Below are 21,232 nucleotides of genomic sequence, written 5' to 3'. Positions count from 1 at the left end.
TCTGGTCCTGGACTTTTGTTTGTTGGAAGATTTTTAATCACAGTTTCAATTTCAGTGCTTGTGATTGGTCTGTTCATATTTTCTGTTTCTTCCTGGTTCAGTCTTGGAAGGTTATACCTTTCTAAGAATTTGTCCATTTCTTCCAGGTTGTCCATTTTATTGGCATAGAGTTGCTTGTAGTAGTCTCTTAGGATGCTTTGTATTTCTGTGGTGTCTGTTGTAACTTCTCCTTTTTCATTTCTAGTTTTATTGATTTGAGTCCTCTCCCTCTTTTTCTTGATGAGTCTGGCTAATGGTTTATCAATTTTGTTTATCTTCTCAAAGAACCAGCTTTTGGTTTTATTGATCTTTGCTATTGTTTTCTTTGTTTCTATATCATTTATTTCCACTCTGATCTTTATGATTTCTTTCCTTCTGCTAATTTTGGGTTTTGTTTGTTCTTCTTTCTCTAGTTCCTTTAGGTGCAAGGTTAGATTTTTTATTTGAGATATTTCTTGTTTCTTGAGGTAGGCTTGTATAGCTGTAAACTTCCCTCTTAGAACTGCTTTTGCTGCATCCCATAGGTTTTGGATCGTCGTGTTTTCATTGTCATTTGTCTCTAGGTATTTTTTGATTTCCTCTTTGATTTCTTCAGTGATCTCTTGGTTATTTAGTAATGTATTGTTTAGCCTCCATGTGTTTGTGTTTTTTACGTTTTTTTTCCCTGTAATTCATTTCTAATCTCATAGCGTTGTGGTCAGAAAAGATGCTTGATATGATTTCAGTTTTCTTAAATTTACTGAGGCTTGATTTGTAACCCAAGATGTGCTCTATCCTGGAGAATGTTCCGTGTGCACTTGAGAAGAAAGTGTAATCTGCTGTTTTTGGATGGAATGTCCTATAAATATCAATTAAATCTATCTGGTCTATTGTGTTGTTTAAAGCTTTTGTTTCCTTATTAATTTTCTGTTTGGATGATCTGTCCATTGGTGTAAGTGAGGTGTTAAAGTCCCCCACTATTATTGTGTTACCGTCGATTTCCTCTTTTATAGCTGTGAGCAGTTGTCTTATGTATTGAGTGCTCCTATGTTGGGTGCATATATATTTATAATTGTTACATCTTCTTCTTGGATTGATCCCTTGATCATTATGTAGTGTCCTTCCTTTCCTCTTGTAGCATTCTTTATTTTAAAGTCTATTTTATCTGATATGAGTATAGCTGCTCCAGCTTTCTTTTGATTTCCATTTGCATGGAATATCTTTTTCCATCCCCTCACTATCAGTCTGTATGTGTCCCTAGGTCTGAAGTGGGTCTCGTGTAGACAGCGTATATATAGGTCTTGTTTTTGTATCCATTCAGCAAGCCTGTGTCTTTTGGTTGGAGCATTTAATCCATTCACGTTTAAGGTAATTATCGATATGTATGTTCCTTTGACCATTTTCTTAATTGTTTTGGGTTTGTTTTTGTAGGTCCGTTTCTTCTCTTGTGTTTCCCACTTAGAGAAGTTCCTTTTTTGTAGAGCTGGTTTGGTGGTGCTGAATTCTCTTAGCTTTTGCTTGTCTGTAAAGCTTTTGATTTCTCCATCGAATGTGAATGAGATCCTTGCTGGGTAGAGTAATCTTGGTTGTAAGTTCTTCCCTTTCATCACTTTAAGTATATCCTGCCACTCCCTTCTGGCTTGTAGAGTTTCTGCTGAGAAATCAGCTGTTAACCTTATGGGAGTTCCCTTGTATGTTATTTGTCGTTTTTCCCTTGCTGCTTTCAATAATTTTTCTTGTCGTTAATTTTTGCCAATTTGATTACTGTGTGTTTTGGCGTGTTTCTCCTTGGGTTTATCCTGTATGGGACTCTCTGCGCTTCCTGGACTTGGGTGGCTATTTCCCTTCCCATGTTAGGGAAGGTTTCAACTGTAATCTCTTCAAATATTTTCTCTGGTCCTTTCTCTCTCTCTTCTGCTTCTGGGACCCCTATAATGTGAATGTTGTTGTGTTTACTGTTGTCCCAGAGGTCTCTTAGGCTGTCTTCATTTCTTTTCATTCTTTTTTCTTTATTCTGTCCTGCAGCAGTGAATTCCACCATTCTGTCTTCCAGGTCACTTATCCGTTCTTCTGCCCCAGGTTTTCTGCTATTGATTCCTTCTAGTGTAGTTTTCATTTCAGTTATTGTATTGTTCATCTCTGTTTTTTTGTTCTTTAATTCTTCTAGATCTTTGTTTAACATTTCTTGCATCTTCTCGATCTTTGCCTCCATTCTTTTTCCGAGGTCCTAGATCATCTTCACTATCATTGTTCTGAATTCTTTTTCTGGAAGGGTGCCTATCTCCACTTCATTTAGTTGTTTTTCTGGGGTTTTATCTTGTTCCTTCATCTGGTACATAGCCCTCTGCCTTTTCATCTTGTCTGTCTTTCTGTGAATGTGTTTTTTTGTTCCACAAGCTGCAGGATTGTAGTTCTTCTTGGTTCTGTACTAACTTCTAAAATGGCAGTATTTGGAACAAGGGAGTAATTTGGAAGCAGTTTAAAGTTAAATGCAGTCATAAGTGTGGGGCCCTGATATGGTAGGATTAAGATCTTTATAAGAAGAAATACCAGAGAGCTCTTTTTTTCCACAGCATTCGTACACTGAGGATGCCACTTGAGGCCAGGGAGAAGGTGGCTGTATACAAGCCTGGAAGAGAGCTCTCACTAGCAACAAAACCAGCCAGAACATTGATCTTGGACTTCTAACCTCCAGAACTATGAGAAAATAAGTTTCTCTTGTTTAAGCCATCCAGTGTATGGTATTTTGTTATGGTAGTCCTAGCAGACTAATATGGGGGGTTATAACCTGGTTCATACCCACTTCTGCTCAGATACCTGGGGAGAAGCTTGGGCTCTGAAATTATTCCCAATTACCATTCAAGACAGTTTTCTGTGTTGCTGTTTTCCCAGGGATAATAGTAACTATAATGAAGCATAGAAGAATATTTTTACAGTGGTATTTAGTATCTGATAGCTATTAGCCAACAGGTACAGTACCCCAGCGAGGTACGGTACCCCAGTGAGGTACGGTAAATGCATTTTATCTGTTCTGTTACTTGCTGTTTCATGAACACATCCCCGAAGCATTTTAATCTTGTTTTTCATACTTGTCTTCAAGAGAGGAATTGTTCTGATTTGCAACTTTGGGGGATAATTACTATATTCATTAATTTCTGTTCTTTTCTCCCCTCCATTTATTACTGGTTTCTTGAGAAAATTTTCCCCTAAATCTACACTAAGTGGAGACGGGTCACTTGATTAAAGGGTATTTTACAACAGTGGTTTCTCTAACTTCCTTGGTACACTGATGGGAGGGCTGTGTCATCATCTTCTTACCTGAGGTGAAGGTCTCCCTGGTCTGGGCGCAGATGAGTAAGAGGTTTGTGAGACCTCTGACCTCAGGCTTCATTGCAGAGTGTTTTTTTGCACTGGGATATTCCTGGGCAAAGGACAGGAGAGGCTTAGCTGGTTTTCTTCTTATCAGAGATTCAGTCATAGACGTTAACCAAGCATGTGTTATGTACAGGACATTGTGTACAGCACTGTGGGGAACATGGTTCTTTGCTCATATGGGTACTCAGTACATGTTGATTACGTGAATGTGTGGCTAGATAGAGTGATCTTTGCCTTCAGAAAGACTGAAGGGGTAGGCCAGGGATTCATTGGCTGGGGGCTAGTGGATGAAGGGTGCTGTAACCTCCCTGGAAATTGGGAACATAATTCGGAGCATCCTGTTGGGGGCCATGATGCCCTGGCACTTGGATCTATAAGAGAAAGCAGTAGAGGAGAAAAGCTGTGTTGTGAGGATGGTTTATTTTGCATTTAATTTTTTCTGGTGTTTTGGCCTCATGAGTCCCCTTTTTTCATTGTAGACAGGGACTGTTATGTATGTTCCTTGTAAGTGCAGATGCTTCATAAATGTCAAGTGATCACCCAAGACAGTTGAGGGAGGAGTTGGAAAAATAGTAGCTTAGACAAGTTGGCCAAGGATAGGGCAGAGGCAGAGATATATGTGAGTTAGATGCTTGGGAAAAGAACTGAAGAAGGTAAGAAAGCAGAAGCCAAGAAAGGATTTGAATTAATCTGGAACTGAGTGGGAGCCCAGTTTAGAGAAGTCTGATCTGGGCTAAATACTCAGGGAAAGAGCACTGGAGGGGTTTCTATCTGTAAGAATGAGGAAAGACAGAGAGTAGTTAGCTTGTGATACTGAGGGAAAGGGGACACTGGGAAGAATGGCTTAATTCTTTTCTGCCCCTCCCACACACCATGTATCTCTCCTTTATGACACTTGTCATACTATGTGGCAATTATTTGTTCATATGCTTTTTCTTCTGCGAGAAGGTAGAAGGGGCTCAGTCATCTCTATATTTTAATTACCTAACTCTGTGTCCATCACACAGCAGGCGCTGCACTGGTAACTAATGAACATTCTTGAGGTTAAGGTCTGGATGAGCCATTCATTGAGAAATGAAATGTGAGGGGTTGAGGCGGGGCAGAGGGGAGATGAGCACGTAACTGGCTTGGGGGGTGTTGAACAGGATAGAACTGAGAAGTGAGACAGAATCTAAATCTTTCAAGAATTTACCAAACGTTTCTTCTGTGTCAAGTGTCGAGTTAGCTGGGCATGTGGACGTGGTCCCTATCCTTACGATGCTTAAGGCCTAGCAGTGGAGGAAGATAACTGTATAAGAAAGTGTAGTAAATGCAATGAAAAGGGAAGTATGGGTGCTGTGTCAGTGCCTAATTGAACCTAGTGAGGAGGATCATCGAAGGCCTCCTACATGAAGTGTCTTAGGATGAGTAGCAAACCTTTAAGATGAGTAGGAATTTGCCAGATAAAGAGGAGGGGAAACAAAGTTCCAAGGAGACGTGTGCAAAGGCCTGGAGGTGGGAGACAAGATGTCTTAGAGCACTGAGAAGAAAGTTCCATAAGCCCAACTATAGACATGGTGAGGAAATAGAGAAAGCTGGAGACATTGATTGGGGCTTGATGGTGGAAGGCCTGGGTATGGAATTTGACCTTTTCCCTGAGAGCCCTGGAAAACCATTGAATGGTTTCAAGCAGGGGAAGGTAGGATCGAATTCATGCTCTAGCTGTAGAATAATCCCTCTAACATTTAATCAAGGTGTATACTTGTAATTTGTTGATCTTTTACCCTAAAACCCTCTGACACTGCAGCAGAGTCTGTCCATTTGCTCTAAATCACTGAGTGCAAGAGCCTGAAGTGTGGTAGAGAGTGTGGGCTGCGCCAGGCCTGAGTTCCTTATGTTTGAAGTTAGACCCAGAGCCCGGGCTGTGTTGCTGAGCATGGGGTGTTCAGGACTGTAACTCCTACCTCCTCTGCAGCTCTTCCCACCCTCACCTCACTGCCCCCTTCACAGCAGCTTAAAATTCCTCAGCCACTGTACCTTCCTCTGCTTTGTGCTCTCTACAAATTGAAAATTTTTATGACAATGTCAAATCAATGGGAAAAGTTCTGAAAAGTAGGATTGAGAAATAAAGACCTCTTTGCCTTTTCTCCCTGCAAGGGAATTAGAAAAATATAGAAATTCTAAGTTATATGTTATGAAACCCTCGGGGTTTCCTTTCTTTTGAAAATTTTTTACATTAACCAAAAATCCGACAGAGATGCTTATGGGAAGATAATTCCTTTTGGCTGGAGATTAAGCTCCACGTTGTGAGCTTTTTAATTTTCTTTCTTTAGTGGTGGGTTGGGACCCAACTGTGTAGTCGCTAAAGCTCATCACAGTCCTGTTGCTGGGTGAGTTAACTCTGTGAATCTGTATATTTTCCCCTTGTATCTACCTAATGAAAGCCAAATTAAATCCATTTTTAATCAAGGAGATGAATGACAGGTTTTTCTTTAGAAAAGAAACCACAAGGCCCCAAAGTACTGGATACAATAAAAAGTAAAGTTTTTATTTGCATGTGTGCCGTTAGGCATGGCTTTAAGGTCAGGCAAATGGGAGGTGCTGTTAAAGTAGTATTTGGAAATATGCCATCCCAGGGAGATGAAGAAGAGTGCTTTTCTCTCTGCCCTTCTTTCATAGTTTGTGCAGCCTGTGTGTTCCTAGCACCTTGCACAGGTACACAGTACATAGTAGGATAGTAGGTGCCCAGAGATACCTGAACGAATGGAGGGATGGTTCTGAGCAGGGCCTTCTTTCTCTCTTGTTGCCCCCTCCTTCCAGCCTCTCAGTCTGCTTATTTGTTCATTTCTTCATTCATTCAACATACATTTATTCCTCCTGGGCTGCTGTGAGGGCCACAGGTAAGGAATGGGATGAAGGGAAGTTTCCAGTGAATTGAGGCTGAGAGCCATGGCCAGTGCTCTCCTTCCTCTTCAACACATTTTATCCCTTATTTTGGGATGTCGGTTTCACCAACATCATCCTCCTGAAAATTGCTTTCTTCCACCTGCTTTGGTGGAAGGAAATGGCTTCTCTTAGGGCAGAGGGAGTAGGGATGAAGACTCTTCAGCTCAGTGGCTATCGAGAGGATGTCTCCATGGGCTGTGAGGGGTGGGGCTGTAGGGGGGGCCAAGTTTGCTTTGCCTGGGATTTGATTCCCATAATCATAGATTTGGCTTTGGCCTCTGGGGTCGCAGGGCATTGGGACCTCTAGAGGACTCACTCAAGGCACCAAACCTTCTCTGCAGCCCACATTCCAGCTTGCTATTGTTATCAAATGGGTTCCCTGAGTGATGCTCTTCATCTGAGCAAGAAAGTGGCTTCTATTGAGAGCCTTTCAGAGGGTCTCAGAAGACTGGGTTTGGGTTATTCCAGAAACCCTGGGCTGAGAAAATAACAGATTCATTAAAGCTGTGCCCTCTGCTTCCTCATTGTGCTGATCAGCTTGGGTTGCCCTCACCTGAGAGGTGGTGGTTGGGGGTGGGGGTGAGCAATTTGGGCAGGTGAACATGGAGGAAAATAGGTAAAATTGACAGTAGTTGGTGATGGGCAGGGGGCAGAAGGAAAGTGGGGGAAAGGAGAGGGAGTGTTGAGGAGAGCTCCTGGGTTTCTGGCTCGTGCAGGAAAGCTAGGCGACTCTAGAGGAGGATCAGTAGAGTAGCTTTGGACTTGTTGAGTGTGAAACATACAGAGGAGAGTAGAGCACGGCATATCCTTGGGGGAGATTGTGCCTAGAATCTCAGGCTGTTTTCCTGTTCAAATTACCCATTTGGGTTTTAGGCCACTGTGAGGGATAATACAGTACAAATCCAGATTCTATTTACAAACTAACTCCTTCTATTAATAGATATTGAGAATTTGCAAGAACTAACAAACCATTGAACTGCAAGGCAAAGGAGTGAATTCATAAGCAAAATTCACAAACAATGGTGACCCTCTTATCTTAGCAGGCTTCTTTTTCCTCTCTCCAGTCTCCCTTTCACATGGGGCAGTTCTGAAAAGGAGAGAGATTGCAAAGGTTTGTTAAGAAAGTGCAATGAGCTATGTGTTTGGAACCCATCTGACCCATCTGGCAAAGTGGGTTCTTGTGTATCATGATGCCACTCCCCCGTAAACCCTTTGCTCCAGCATTGTTGAAATAAATACATGTTTCAAGTTTCATGCCTCCAGGTCTTCAAAAAGCAGTCTTGCCTCTGCTTGGGATGCTTTTCTCATTGTCTTTGGTTAATTCCTCTTCCTCTTCCAAGAAGTCCTCTCTGACCCCTATCTCCTGATGGAGATATCTGTGCTTTCCTGCTGTGGAGCCGTCTAGCCATCTCTGTCAGGGCTCTTTCAACCCAGTGCTTACTGTAACTACTGATTTACTTATCAATTTACATTGCCTGTCTAGAAGCTCCTGGACAACAGGACCCCTCTTAGTCTTTGTATCCCCAGCACCTGGCACATGTCTGGGATGTAGCAGGTCTCAATAAACATGTGCTGAAGGGTGAATAATCTGCTACTTGGATGTGTTGGAGGTGGTGGCAACTGGATATATGTTCCCTAGTAGGTGGTAAGGGCTTATTCATCTTTTCATAGTGAACAAGTTTTTACTTTTTTGTAGCTTTCCTGTATGGGAAAGTGAACAAGGTCTTTGCAAAAATATTTTTCTGAATTGGCGTGGCTGTTGAGTGCTCATCTGGGGTTGAAAATGATTTTGGCATGGGTATGAAACTGCAGGTAGTAAGTGAGCAGTGTGTCTGGGCTGCATGGGCATAGTGCTCTTGTGTTTTCTGGTTGCTTTCCACATTTTCATAAGTTGCAACTCAAACATCCAGCTTCTCTGAAGCCAGGGCTTGTGCCTGGTTGTTCATGGGAGTGGTTGCCTTTCACTGTGAGAGGCTGTAATATTAACCAAGCTTCTTCTACAATGTTTTCTGTTGGCATTAACAGGGGCTGCGGTGGCTGTTTTAAGGAGAGCTGCCACAAGAGGAATCCCTGAACAGTGAGAGACAGGATAGAATAATTGGAAAGAATTACCTCCTATTTTGTGTCAGGCCAGGCCCTTTGGCAAAATAGAAGGTGTAGGGAAGGTGCTGAGTGACAGAAATAAAAATGCGATACCACCTGAGAGGTAAAGGGGTAGCTTTGTAAGGAAACCAGAAAGAACTGGGACCCCTGCTATAAGGGTGAGGCAAGGGAGGGCCACTTGGCATCTGTTACACCCTTGGTGCCCTTAAAATGATACTCTCTTACTCATGACCCAGTGGGGTTGGGTTCAGAGCATCTGCTGCCCAAAATGTGGGTTCCAAATGCTTTTTTTTTTTTTTTTTTTTTTTAAGGATTTTCTTATTTATTTATTTATTTATTTATTTATTTTTGGCTGTGTTGGGTCTTCGGTTCGTGCGAGGGCTTTCTCCAGTTGCGGCAAGCGGGGGCCACTCTTCATCGCGGTGCGGGGACCGCTCTTCATCGCGGTGCGCGGGCCTTTCTCTATCGCGGCCCCTCCCGTCGCGGGGCACAGGCTCCAGACGCGCAGGCTCAGCAATTGTGGCTCACGGGCCCAGCCGCTCCGCGGCATGTGGGATCTTCCCAGACCAGGGCTCGAACCCGTGTCCCCTGCATTAGCAGGCAGATTCTCAACCACTGCGCCACCAGGGAAGCCCCCCAAATGCTTTTTGATCCTCGGCTGAATGTGCTCTACTTAGAGGCTGATTGTAAGACTGATTGTTTCTAGGGAATGTTTACCAGGGCAGGTAGCTGGCATGTTATCCCCTTTCAGCAAATCTGGTGCTGTGAGAAGACTAGCTGGTAAGTCATCCTCATGGAGCCTACTGTGGCAGAAGAGACTTCCTGGGATCCCACTGGCATCCCCATCACAAGGTCACTCACTGGAACTGAGAGTCCCTTTGCAGGCTCCAGTCTAGGATACTGCTGTTGGCTGAGCTGTACGCCTGTCAGTTGCAGGCTGATGACTCCTGGCAGGCTGGGATTTGGTTGGTGGCATCTTGCAGAGCCCTCTGACACTACCTGCTGTTATGAATCCTGTTGTATCCCCCTTGTACGCATGCTTCAGTGTCTCATGATATACTACTCTTAAGAAGAACAGATGCCAGATGGGAAAAATATCTCTCTTGGGTTTATGTGTGCTTTAAAAAAAAACAAAACATTAAAAAAATTGTAGCCTGGTTTGGCAATTTTCCAGGCTCAGGATGTGTTTGTCATGTTCTTGTTGCCCTATGGAGACCAGCAGAGCTGTGAAGAGAAACCACCTCATTAGGAGACTCTAGAAGAAAACTGGGCTCTCCTGGCACTTCCTCAGGGATTTGGGCCCTTTCCCTTCCACAGCCTGCCAAGGTCAGGGCCTGGGAATGCTCCCCAGAGCAGTGTGCTCTGTGCCAGTGTCCAAGGATCTTAAGGAATTTAATTAAGCAACTAATAGAGTACAGGATGTTTAATGTTAAAGTGTGATTTTGTTGACATTAAACATAGTTACTTAAATATCAGCTAATTAGTGCTTTTTAATATTGCTTCTTGAACTCAAGTTTGGTTACTGCAGTTGACGTAGATACTTGACAAACCCAAGTTCCTTGTGGAGGCATGGGGCACAGTTGAACATGGACTCGGAGGAGAGGAAGAGAGAACACATAATTTACAGCTGCTGAAATAATTCAGCTGTTTCCCTTGCTGACTGCTCTCCTTCTCTGTACTGCTGATGCAGTGAATTTTTAATGGGATGGGCTCTTGCTGTGCCAGTCAGGGTTGGGATGAGGCCTTTTTGATTGTTGGGAATAAACTCTAAGGTTGGCAGGAACACTTTAAATTTGAAACTAATGCCACATTCCCCTTTAATCCCAGCACGGGATCTGAGCTTTGGGGTATGCTTTGGTATGAGGGCTGCATCTTGTTGTGTGAAAGCAGGCACTGAACTGTGGACATTATTGATTAGGTAATGAGGGAAAGTGGGGAGATGAGAGTCTAGAGCTAGGGTTCAGCTTACAGGGCTGCAGACAAACTGAGCTGCTCTTAGACAGAGAAGACGCCTCTATGGAGTGGTTGGTGAGCCTTCAGAAGGTCTTCCTGCCTGAAAAATCTTCTCTGCACACCTGCCAGGGTGTCACTATTATGGTTTAAGGTGTTCATCTGCTCACCTGGTAATCTCTCCACCTACCCATTCATTTACTTATTTATCTGCCATACTTTTATTGAGGGCCTACTGTGTCCTAGACCCTGCACTAGCTAGGGATGGCGCAGTGGATGAGGAAGGAGTCTTTCCCCTCAGGGAGTTCATATTTATAGTACAATTTGGTGGGTTTTATGATAGCTGCACAGAGAGTTATAGGAGTACATGAAGGACCAATAAAATATGGCAAATCAAACCCAGCAGGATATAAAAATGATCATCTGACCAAGTTGGACTTATCCTGGGAATGCAAGGGTGGTTTCACATTAGAAAATCTGCACATACAATTTGCTACTTTAGTAGGTTAAAGGAAAAACTATATGATCATCTTAGAGTAGAGAAAACATGTGATAAAATTTAACACCCACTCATGATAAAACCTCTTAGCTGTTTAGAAATAGAAAGGCACTTCTTTACCTTGACAGACTATCTACCAGAGAAACTACAGAAGACATCATTTTTTTTCTTAAATTTTTAGAAAAGAGAACAATATAATTAATGTACCCGTGTGCCCATTATCCGGTTTCAGCAATTACCAGCTCGTGGGCAATCTTATATTTTTTTAGCATGGTAAAATATAGATAGCATAAAATTTGCCATTTTAACCATTTTAAATGTACAGTTCAGTGGCATTAATTACATTCACAATGCTTTGCAACCATTACCACTATCTACTTCTAAAACTTTTTCGTCACCTCAAATAGAAACCATGAACCTATTAAGGAATAACTTCCCATTACCTACCCCCTCCCTGCAGGTGACCTCTAATCTACTTTTGTCTCTATGAATTTGCCTATTTTAGATATTTCATGTAAGTGGAATTATATAATATTTGTCCTTTTGTGTCTGGCTTATTTTACTTAGCCAGAAAATTTACATTATTTCATAATGTTTTCAAGGTTCATCTATGCTGCAGCATGCATCAGAACTTCATTCATTTTTATGACTGAATAATATTTCATTGTATGTGTATACCACATTAAAAAAATCTAAGCAAATTTATTCATCTATTGATACTTAGGTTATTTCCTGTTTTGCCTGCTGTGAACATTCACATGCTGGTATCTGTTTGAGTCACTGTTTTCAGATATTTGGATATATACCTAGGGGTGGAATTGTTGGGTCATATGACAATTTTATGTTTAGCTTTTGAAGAATTGTCAGACTTTTCCACAGTGGCTGTATCACTTACATTTCCAGTGGCAATGTACTAATTTTCCACATCTTTGCCAACACTTGTTATTTTCATTAAAAAAAAAAAAATTATAGTCATCCTAATAGGTGTCAAGTGGTATCGCACTGTGGCTTTGATTTGCATTTCCAGAATTATCAATGATACTGAGCATCATTTTATGTGCTTATTGGCCATTTGCATATCTTCTTTGGAGAAATACCTATTCAAGTTCTTTGCCCATTTTTAAATTGGGTTGCATGTCTTGTTGTTGAGTTGTAGTTGTTGTTATGTATTCTGGATGGTAAGCCCTTATTAGATATGTGATTTGCAAATATTTTCTCCCATTATGTGGGTTGTCTTTTCATTCTCTTGCTAATGAGAGGCAGAAAAGTTTTTAAAAAGTTTTAAAAACTTATTTTTTTTATTGAAGTATAGTTGATTTATAATGTGTTAATTTCTGCTGTATAGCAAAGTGATTCAGTTATACATATATATATATATATATATATATATATATACACACATTTGTTTTTATATTCTTTTCCATTATGGTTCATTACAGGATATTGAATATAGTTTCCTGTGCTATACAGTAGCACCTTGTTGTTTACAAAAGTTTTTAAATTTTGATGAAGTCCAATTTATCTATTTTTTTCTTTTATCACTTGTGGTTTCGTGTCATATTTAAGAAACTGTTGCCCTATCCAAGGTCATGAAGTTTGGCCCCTACGTTTTCTTCCAAGAATGTTATAGTTTTAGCTGTTAAATTTAGATCTTTGCTCCATTTTTAGTCAATGGCACCCTTGTTAAAAATCAATTGATGTAATGATATAAGAGGGTATGTTTATCGTTATGTCGATATGAGTATATATTTATCTTTATGTGAGTTTTGTGCAGTTTTGATTATTGTAGCTTTGTGGTAAGGTTTTGAAATCAGGATGTGTGAATCTTCCAACTCTGTTGTTCTTCAGGATTATTTTGGGTAGGGTACCTTGAAATTCCATATGAATTTTAGGATTAGTTTTTTCATTTCTGCAAAAAATGCTTTTGCGATTTTGACAGAGAATATGTTGAATCTGTATATTGCTTTGGGTAGTATTGTCATCTTAACAAAATTAAGTCTTCCAGTTCAGGAACCCAGAACATCTTTCTATTTATTTAGGTCTTCTTTAATTTCTTTTAGTAATGTGTTGCAGTTTTCAGTGTATAAGTCTTTTGTCTTGGTTAAAGGCTTTCTTCTTTGATTAAATTTATTCCTAAGTATTTTATTCTTTTTGATGCTGTTTTATTTATTTATTTATTTATTTATTTATTAAAATTTATTTTGGCCATGTTGGGTCTTTGTTGCTGTGTGCGGGCTTTCTCTAGTTGCAGTGAGCTGGGGCTACTCTTTGTTGCGGTGCACGGGCTTCTCACTGCAGTGGCTTCTCTTGTTGCAGAGCACAGGTTCTAGGCACGCGGGCTTCAGTAGTTGCAGCATGCGGGCTCAGTAGTTGTGGCACGCAGGCCCTAGAGCACATGGATTTCAGTAGTTGCGGTGTGTGGGCTCAGTAGTTGTGGCATGCAGGCTCTATAGCACGTGGCTTCAGTAGTTGTGGTGCGTGGGCTCAGTAGTTGTGGCTCGCGGGCTCTAGAGTGCAGGCTCAGTAGTTGTGGTGCATGGGCTTAGCTGCTCCGTGGCATGTGGGCTCTTCCCAGGCCAGGGATAGAATCTGTGTTCCCTGCATTGGCAGGTGGATTCTTAACCACCGCACCATGAGGGAAACCTGATACTATTTTAAATGCAATTATATTCTTAATTTTCTTTCTGGATTGTTACTTGTTAGTGTATAGAAATACAACTGATTTGAGTTTTGATTTTGTACCTGCAACTCTTGTACCTGCTGAATTTATTAGCTCTAATAGTTTTTGTTTGTGGATTCTTCAGGATTTTCTTTGTATAAGATAAAGTGACCTGCAAACAGATAGTTTTGCTTCTTCCTTTCGAATGTGGATGCCTTTTATTTCTTTTTCTTGCCTAATTGCTTTGGCTAGAACTTCCAGTATTATGTTGAATCTAAGTGACAAAAGCAAGCATCCTTGTGTTACTCCTGATCTTAGAGGAAAAACTTTTAGTCTTTCATCATTGAGTGTGATGATAGCTGTTGGTTCTTCATATATGACCTTAATTATGTTAAGAAAGTTCTTTTCTGTCCCTGGTTTATTGAGTGTTTTTATCATGAAACGATGTTGGATTTTGTCAAATGCCTTTTCTATGTCAATTGAGATGATCATGTGTTTTTTTTTCCTTCTCTCTACCAATGTAATGTATTAAATGGATTAATTTTCATGTGATGAACCACCCTTGTATTCCTAGGATAAATCCCATTTGATCATGTTGTATAATCCTTTTGCTATGCCGCTGAATTTGCCTTGCTAGTATTTTGTTGAGGATTTTTGCATGTATATTCATAAGGGTACTGGTCTGTAGATTTCTTGTAGTGTCCTTGTCTTGCTTTGGTGTCAGGGTAATTCTGGTCTCATAGAATGAATTAAGAAGTGTTCCCTTTTCTTCTATTTTTTGGAAATTTTAGAAGGATTGGTATCTGCTACCTTTCTTAATAGGCACGTTGCTGGGTAGTAGGCCATGGGCCGTGTGGTGTGGGGGTACCTATTTGGAGCTCTGACATCCTTTTTTTTTTTTTTTTTGGTCTCTGCACCTCCGTCTTGGCGACCTGTCTAGGGAGCCAGTCATACTGGTGATGCAGACTGGAAGTCGTCTGGTAAAAAAGGTCAACTTGATAAGTTGGATTTTAAGACTGCAGCTATTTCCTTGTGCTCTCTCTTTCTGTGATAGATGGATGGTCTTGCTGAACAAGGTCTCTGTGATCCCAGGCACCAGAATGAATTAGTAGATAAGGGAGGGCTTTCCTGGTGGTGCAGTGGTTGGGAATCCGCCTGCCATTGTGGAGGACACGGCTCTGAGCCCTGGTCTGGGAAGATCCCACTGGCAACTGGGCCCGTGTGCCACAACTACTGAGCCTGCGCTCTAGAGCCTGTGAGCCACAACTGCTGAGCCCGTGTGCCACAACTACTGAAACCCACGTGCCTGGAGCCCGTGCTCAGCAACAAGAGAAGCCACCGCAATGAGAAGCCTGCACACAGCAACGAAGAGTAGCCCCTGCTCACCGCAACTAGAGAAAGCCCATGCACAGCAACAAAGACCCAACACAGCCAAAAATAAGCAAATAAAATAAATAAATTTATTAAAAAAAAAGTAGATAAGGGAACAGGTTCTGTGTTGAAAATAATATTTATTTTAAGTATTTTCTCATATGTCTAATATTTTAGGAAGAAAGACTTCATTGAGCATAGCTTTCCATAATTCTAACTTCATGTCTGATGACAGTTGGCTACACACACTTTTTTTCAAAGTACTAATATTTCCTATACATGTGCCATTATGTTCTTCATTCAACAGTATTTTATGTATCTGTTTTCATGTTTCACTATAGTTCATATTTTCACGGACATTATTTTCCATTGTGTATTCCACGTGACCCCCTTTTAGATTATTAATTTTATTCAACTAACAGATATTTTTTGAGCGTCTGCCACAGTGCTAGGCAATGAGGATACAGCAGTGGTTTAGGTGGACGTTGTCCCTACTCTTGCGGAGCTCCCAGTCAGATGGGTTGTAGTTGTTATAGGCCCATGAAATGGAATTTCACTGACCACGTAACACAGCCTTGGAGAGGATGAGGACGTTGTGTAATCTCTAGCCCTGGCTCCTATTGCTGCTTTCTTTTTAAAAAAAAATTTAATTTATTTATTTTTGGTTGCATTGGGTCTTCGTTGCTGTGTGCGGGCTTTCTCTAGTTGGGGTGAGCGGGGGCTACTCTTCGTTGTGGTGCGTGGGCTTCTCATTGCAGTGGCTTCTCTTGTTGTGTGCAGAGCACAGGCTCTAGGCTCACGGACTTCAGTAGTTGTGGCATGCAGGCTCAGTAGTTGTGGCTCGCGGGCTCTAGAGCACAGGCTCAGTAGTTGTGGCACATGGGCTTAGTTGCTCCGCGGCATGTGGGATCTTTCCGGACCAGGGCTCGAACCCATGTCCCCTGCATTGGCAGGCGGATTCTAAACCACTGCACCACCAAGGAAGCTCCTACTGCTGCTTTCTAAAAAGCAAGTGAGGCTTTGTCAGGACAGTGGCAGTTCTGCTTGTGACTGGGCTCTTAGCAAAGCCCAGGATGGGGAGCCCTGGGACCATGGCAGAGTCAGCTCTGAAATGGGGCTGCTGCAGCAGGGAGGACTGCTGTTTCCTAGGCAATACTCTGCTTAATATTTTTAGTGCGTGGTCACGGCAGAACTAAATGTGGTTTCTGATCCCAAACTGGTAATAAATGTAGACATATTTAGAGTCAGAAACAATGCATTTAAAATCCTCTGCTCCTTAATTGTCTTGCCAAGTGCTGAGTTTAGGTTTCTTTGTTTCTTGGCTACCTCCCCAGCCTCCCACCATCTCTCAGAGAAGGCACCCAGATTTTCTCTGGGTGTTAGGTGGGATTCTGAAAACCGTGAGTTATGGCTCCCTGAGCTGTGTTGAGAAGCATCTGATTTTTGTGTTTCTGCCCACGTATGTAAATGTGTACACTTTAAAATTTATCCTCCTTTCAAGTTTTTAAGGATCTGGAATTATGAATAGTCTTGGACTCTCAGGTGTGTTAAAAATAAAATATGTTGTTTCAGTTGCTGACTTACCTGGAGGACATAGTCAATGCCAACATGGTAGTCGCGAGTTCAGTGATTGGTGATCCGTACTTGTGCTGCCACTAAGGTTTTCTGTAAGTAAATGCTGTTTTCTTGGGGTTCCTCAATTAGTTTAAGGATCACCCTAATTGTTGCCCATCTCATCATTTCAAAGTTATAATTTGTGTCTCAAGTTGCCCAGAACAGTATCTATTTTCTCACGGCATATTCCTTAAGAGGGCTTTCTTCTTAATTGTACTGTCTGAGACTCAGATATGGAAAACCATGCTACTCATTGATGGTCAATAGGACATAAAACACCTGCGGACAGTGATGGTATCTTTTGTATGTTCTGTTATACAGTATGGTTCCCAGTGTGCTCGGGGGACCTGAGGTACCTGTTTCTAGAGTGTGAATGCTGAGTGCTTGTAATCCGAAGTGCCAGAGTGGCTGGCACAGAATAAGGGTTGGTGTGCTTACTGATTTGCAGATAGTCCATTTGGAGCTATGGACTAGAAGTCATACCTTCCTCCCTATCCTACCATAGTCCCACTGTGAGGCCCTGACCTTTGCTGGAAGTTTGGACGCAGCAGGGGAAAGGAAAGATGAACTCTGATCCCTCTCCAGCCCCAGACTGTGGTTTGTAGATGAGTGTATGAAGGTCCTGGTATTCTTGGGGAGCAGGCTATAAAGAAAGCCCATCATGCTTACTGTTAGGAGATATAGTTATTAGTTTAAAAGGAGAGGGAAGGAGGTGGCCCTGGAGCTCTTACTCCCTGGATAGCAACTGACCCTGTCTAGGGCGGTCCAAGCAGTCCAAGTCTGCTGAATTTGCCCCTGCTGCTCCTGCCTTCCCTATTCTCTCTTAGAGGTATGAGAGCAGCAGCAGGAATACGAAGACAGGGCTGAGTCACCGGGAAGCTGGGCTCTGAAGTGGCTTTTCTTAGTCAACTCTCTAGTGGGCACTGATGCAGAGCCAGCCAATATCGCTTAAAGGTTTCAATGGAAATGCCTCTGTAGCCACCTAGAGTTTAGTGCAGGTGTGTGGGCAGATTTGCAGCTCAGGGAAGCTGGGTTCCAAGGAGAGACTTGATTATCAGAACAGAAGACATTTCTATATGGGGGTGAAGCCTCACTGCTTTTGTTTATCCTGTCCTTTGCTCAGAATTTTCTCTAACAGTAGTTGTTAGTGAGAGCTACAAGCTTCTTGAGCCCTTGGTTTGTGTCAAGCATTGTGCTATATGCTTCATATCATCTCATTTAATGCTAACACCCATCCTACAAAATAGTTACTATTAAGTCCCTTTTTAGATGAAGGAATTGAAATTTGGAGAGAGGTTAAGTGGCTAGCCCAAAGTCCCACAACTAATTGGGGAGACCTGGGTGGAAATCCAGGTCTGGAGTAGAGATGGAGTTGAGTAGAGTTTTTGGTAACCTTGGCTGCTGTCATGAGACACAGGCTGATCACTCTGAGGACCTCATGCAGTGTCGGGGAGCAAGTATAAGGAGTAGATTTCCTTGCCAACTCCCTGCTAGAAACGTGCAGTCTGGAGCCTAGTGGAAAATACACTGACCACGGCTGGTATATTTCTCTACTTTGCCTGGTTGCTTGCTGGTGTGCTTAGGCAAGCCCCATTCACCCTTTTGGGCTCTATTTTCTTCATCTGCCATGTGGAAATAATCCTGTCCTATATATTTCATGCGTGGGGAATAGGATCATAGACTAGTTGTAAATGAGCTTGGATATCATCCTGGCCAACTTTTACCCAATATAGTTCTCTCCTCCCCTCTGCTAAGTTCTTTCCAGACAGTTGGGTATGTATGAGGGGAGTGCTTTGTGCTGGACTCTGTGAGGGAGAGCAAGGATGCTTTTGCTTCTTGTACAGCTGGGGAGCCTGAGTTATGGGAGGTTAAAAGGTCAAGTCACACAGGGTGCCAGCAAACTGGTTGCAATCTGAGTCAAGGGCCTTCTTCTTCTTGAATGTCTGTGTCTCTACTGTGGGCTTGGCTGTGCCAAGGACATTCAGTAATCAAAATGTGTGTGCATGCATGTGTGTGTATGATGTGCAGAAATATAGATGTGGCAGAAGTGGCTCTCTCCGCAAGAGGGCTCCAGTAGGCTCATTAAAAAATTTCTCTCCTGACACAAAATGTGTGCCTTTTTATTCACATTGTTGCAAAACAAATAAAATGAATGGCTGATTTCATAGACCACTGGAAAGGCAGCATGGTCTGTAGAAAGAGCATGGGTTCTGGGGCCAAACTGGCTTTGATTCCTGACTCTACCACTCTCTGACTGTGTGAACTTGGGCAAATTACTTAACCGCTCTGAATTTTAGTCCCCTCATGGACAAAATAAACAGCATATTAGAACCCCATCACAGGGTTGTGGTGAAGAGTAAATGAGCTTAGAACTTTGCTTGGAACATAGAAAGTACTCTATAAATGTTAACTATAATTATTATTATACAGAATTTATTTTCTTCTGGGCTGCCCAAATACTGCATTTTGATACTAGGGAATAGGGTGTCATGGGGGTATTTCTCTTTATCCCTCGGTCCAAGTGCTATCATTATGATTATTACAGCTCTACAGAGTGTAAGGACTAAAGCTTCAGAGCGGTCTGAGGCATGGCTGAGAGCTCAGAGAAGGTGGAGTTGTGTGTCTGATGGGAGTTTGTTCTTGGAGACTTTGTCTCCTTGCCTCCTTTCTCTACTGATGTGAGTGTGCCCGTCACTATCCTGAGGATGTGTGTGTTGAGGGGTAGCTCTACTCCATCAAGGGAACCTACCATATGGCATCGGAGAATCTCTCTATATGACCACCGGGGTCAGTATTTTCTCTGTTATCATTATGACTCTAGGGGAAAGGTTGAAAAAATTGGATTTAGAGAAGTTGCCCCAAATCTCCAAACTTCAGTGGACCTACTCAACTTTTCTAGGTGTTCTACCCTTGTGCCTCTATTTCTTCACAAGTGTGCCCTCTTTTGAAGGGTCCTCCAGCTGCCTTGTTGCCAAATCCAGTGGCTTTTCTCATCCTCGTTCTGACTGACCTCTTGACTTTGTTGAACCCACAACTTGATCTTCTCAGGATTTCCTCCTCTCATTCATTTATTTATTTATTCATTCATTCATTTATTTATTTATTTATTTATTTTTGGCTGTGTTGGGTCTTCGTTTCTGTGTGAGGGCTTTCTCTAGTTGCGGCAAGCGGGGGCCACTCTTCATCGCGGTGCGCGGGCCTCTCACTGTCGTGGCCTCTCTTGTTGCGGAGCACAGGCTCCAGACGCTCAGGCTCAGTAGTTGTGGCTCACGGGCCTACTTGCTCTGCGGCATGTGGGATCTTCCCAGACTAGGGCTCGAACCCGCGTCCCCTGCATTAGCAGGCAGACTCTCAACCACTGCGCCACCAGGGAAGCCCCCTCCTCTCTTGACCTGTGTAATTCTGCACTATTCTTAATGTTCTTCATCTTGGTCCCTGGATTGCTCCTCTTTCTTTCTTTTTTTAAAAAATTATTTATTTATTTATTGGTTGCATTGGGTCTTAGTTGTGGCACGCGGGCTCATTAGTTGCAGTGCGCAGGTTCTCTGGTTGTGGCATGTGGGCTCCAGAGCACCTGGGCTCTGTAGTTGTGGTGTGCGGGCTCAGTTGCCCCGCGGCATATGGCATTTTAGTTCCCCCACCAGGGATCGAACCGGCATCCCCTGCATTGCAAGACGGATTCTCAACCACTGGACCACCAGGGAAGTCCCATCCTCTTTCTTTTCCTAACGTACAGTCATGGCTTGAAAACTCTTCTTGGCCCATTGTTCCTTTCTCTTTAAGTTTTCTCCGTAGTACAGGAACTCTATTCTTATTGCTTTGGTTGTCACCTCTGGGTGATGGCACCAAAATTCTTCTTCTGCCCTAGTCCTCTCTACCTCTTTGTCTTCAACAGGCATGAAGTTGCCAGAGCCTTCCTGGATGCAGTGACAAGCCCATACCAGAAGGCATTGAACTCTGGTTTTTCTGTGTGTAGGTATCAAGTGCCTGCTGTGTCTTTTGGATTGTTAGCAGTCCAAATGAAGACTAAGTCTTAAGCTCCCTTCTAGCATTCAGATTCTTTGAAGGCTGGGGCTGACTAGGATAGGTCTGGAGAGGGCCAGGCTGGGCTCCCTTTTATTCAATCACTCGACTTGTCACCTCATTTCTTTTAGAGGGAGCACTGTCTTTTGTCTCCGAGATTGCAGTTTTTTGTTAACATGCTTAGCTACCTTTTTAAAAAAATTTTTTTTATTGAAATACAGTTGATTTACAATGTTGTATTAGTTTCAAATGTACAGCAAAGTGATTCAGTTATACATATCTATCTATTCTTCTTCAGATTCCTTTCCATTATAGGTTAGTACAAGATATTGAGTGTATTTCCCTGTGCTATACAGTAGGTCCTTGTTGGTTATCTATTTTATATTTAGTAGCGACTTAGCTACCTTCTTGAAGATCTGTTCTCTTCTCTACTGGGGTAGGGATGGGATTGGCCATGTCCCCCACATTTTGGAGTACAGAGTATTAAGGAGGGGTCAGGAATGCCCCCTTCCTATTTCATCCCATCCTGTGTTGCCTTCCTTCCAGAGCTCCAGTCCCAGCTGGGCCTGTGGAGCCCTTCTTGGCTCCATGTGCGCCCTGGCAGGGCCAGCGCCTGTCTCTGTGTTGCCACTGGAAAGGCCTCACTTGGGCTCTCCCTTGCAGGCTGTACAAGCGGATTTTGGCCTTGTAACTCT

General features: G+C 42.5%; 1 protein-coding gene across 7 annotated transcripts in view; it reads left to right on the top strand.

Annotated features, from left to right (window-relative positions):
- SIL1 (SIL1 nucleotide exchange factor) overlaps positions 1–21,232 on the top strand; it is a 314,302-nt gene that overhangs the window by 91,326 nt on the left and 201,744 nt on the right. Inside the window, exon 1 of one of the 7 annotated variants that reach the window (XM_057540343.1) lies at positions 16,504–16,567. The exons of the other annotated variants lie outside the window; for them this stretch is intronic. The gene's annotated coding sequence lies outside the window, so the exon portion shown is untranslated. Of the gene's footprint in view, positions 1–16,503; positions 16,568–21,232 lie in introns of those variants that run through there. 7 annotated transcript variants of the gene reach the window in all.

Source organism: Balaenoptera acutorostrata, chromosome 2 (assembly GCF_949987535.1).
Source record: "Balaenoptera acutorostrata chromosome 2, mBalAcu1.1, whole genome shotgun sequence".
Classification (NCBI taxonomy): Eukaryota; Metazoa; Chordata; class Mammalia; order Artiodactyla; family Balaenopteridae; genus Balaenoptera; species Balaenoptera acutorostrata.
This window is presented reverse-complemented; position numbering and strand designations above follow the sequence as displayed.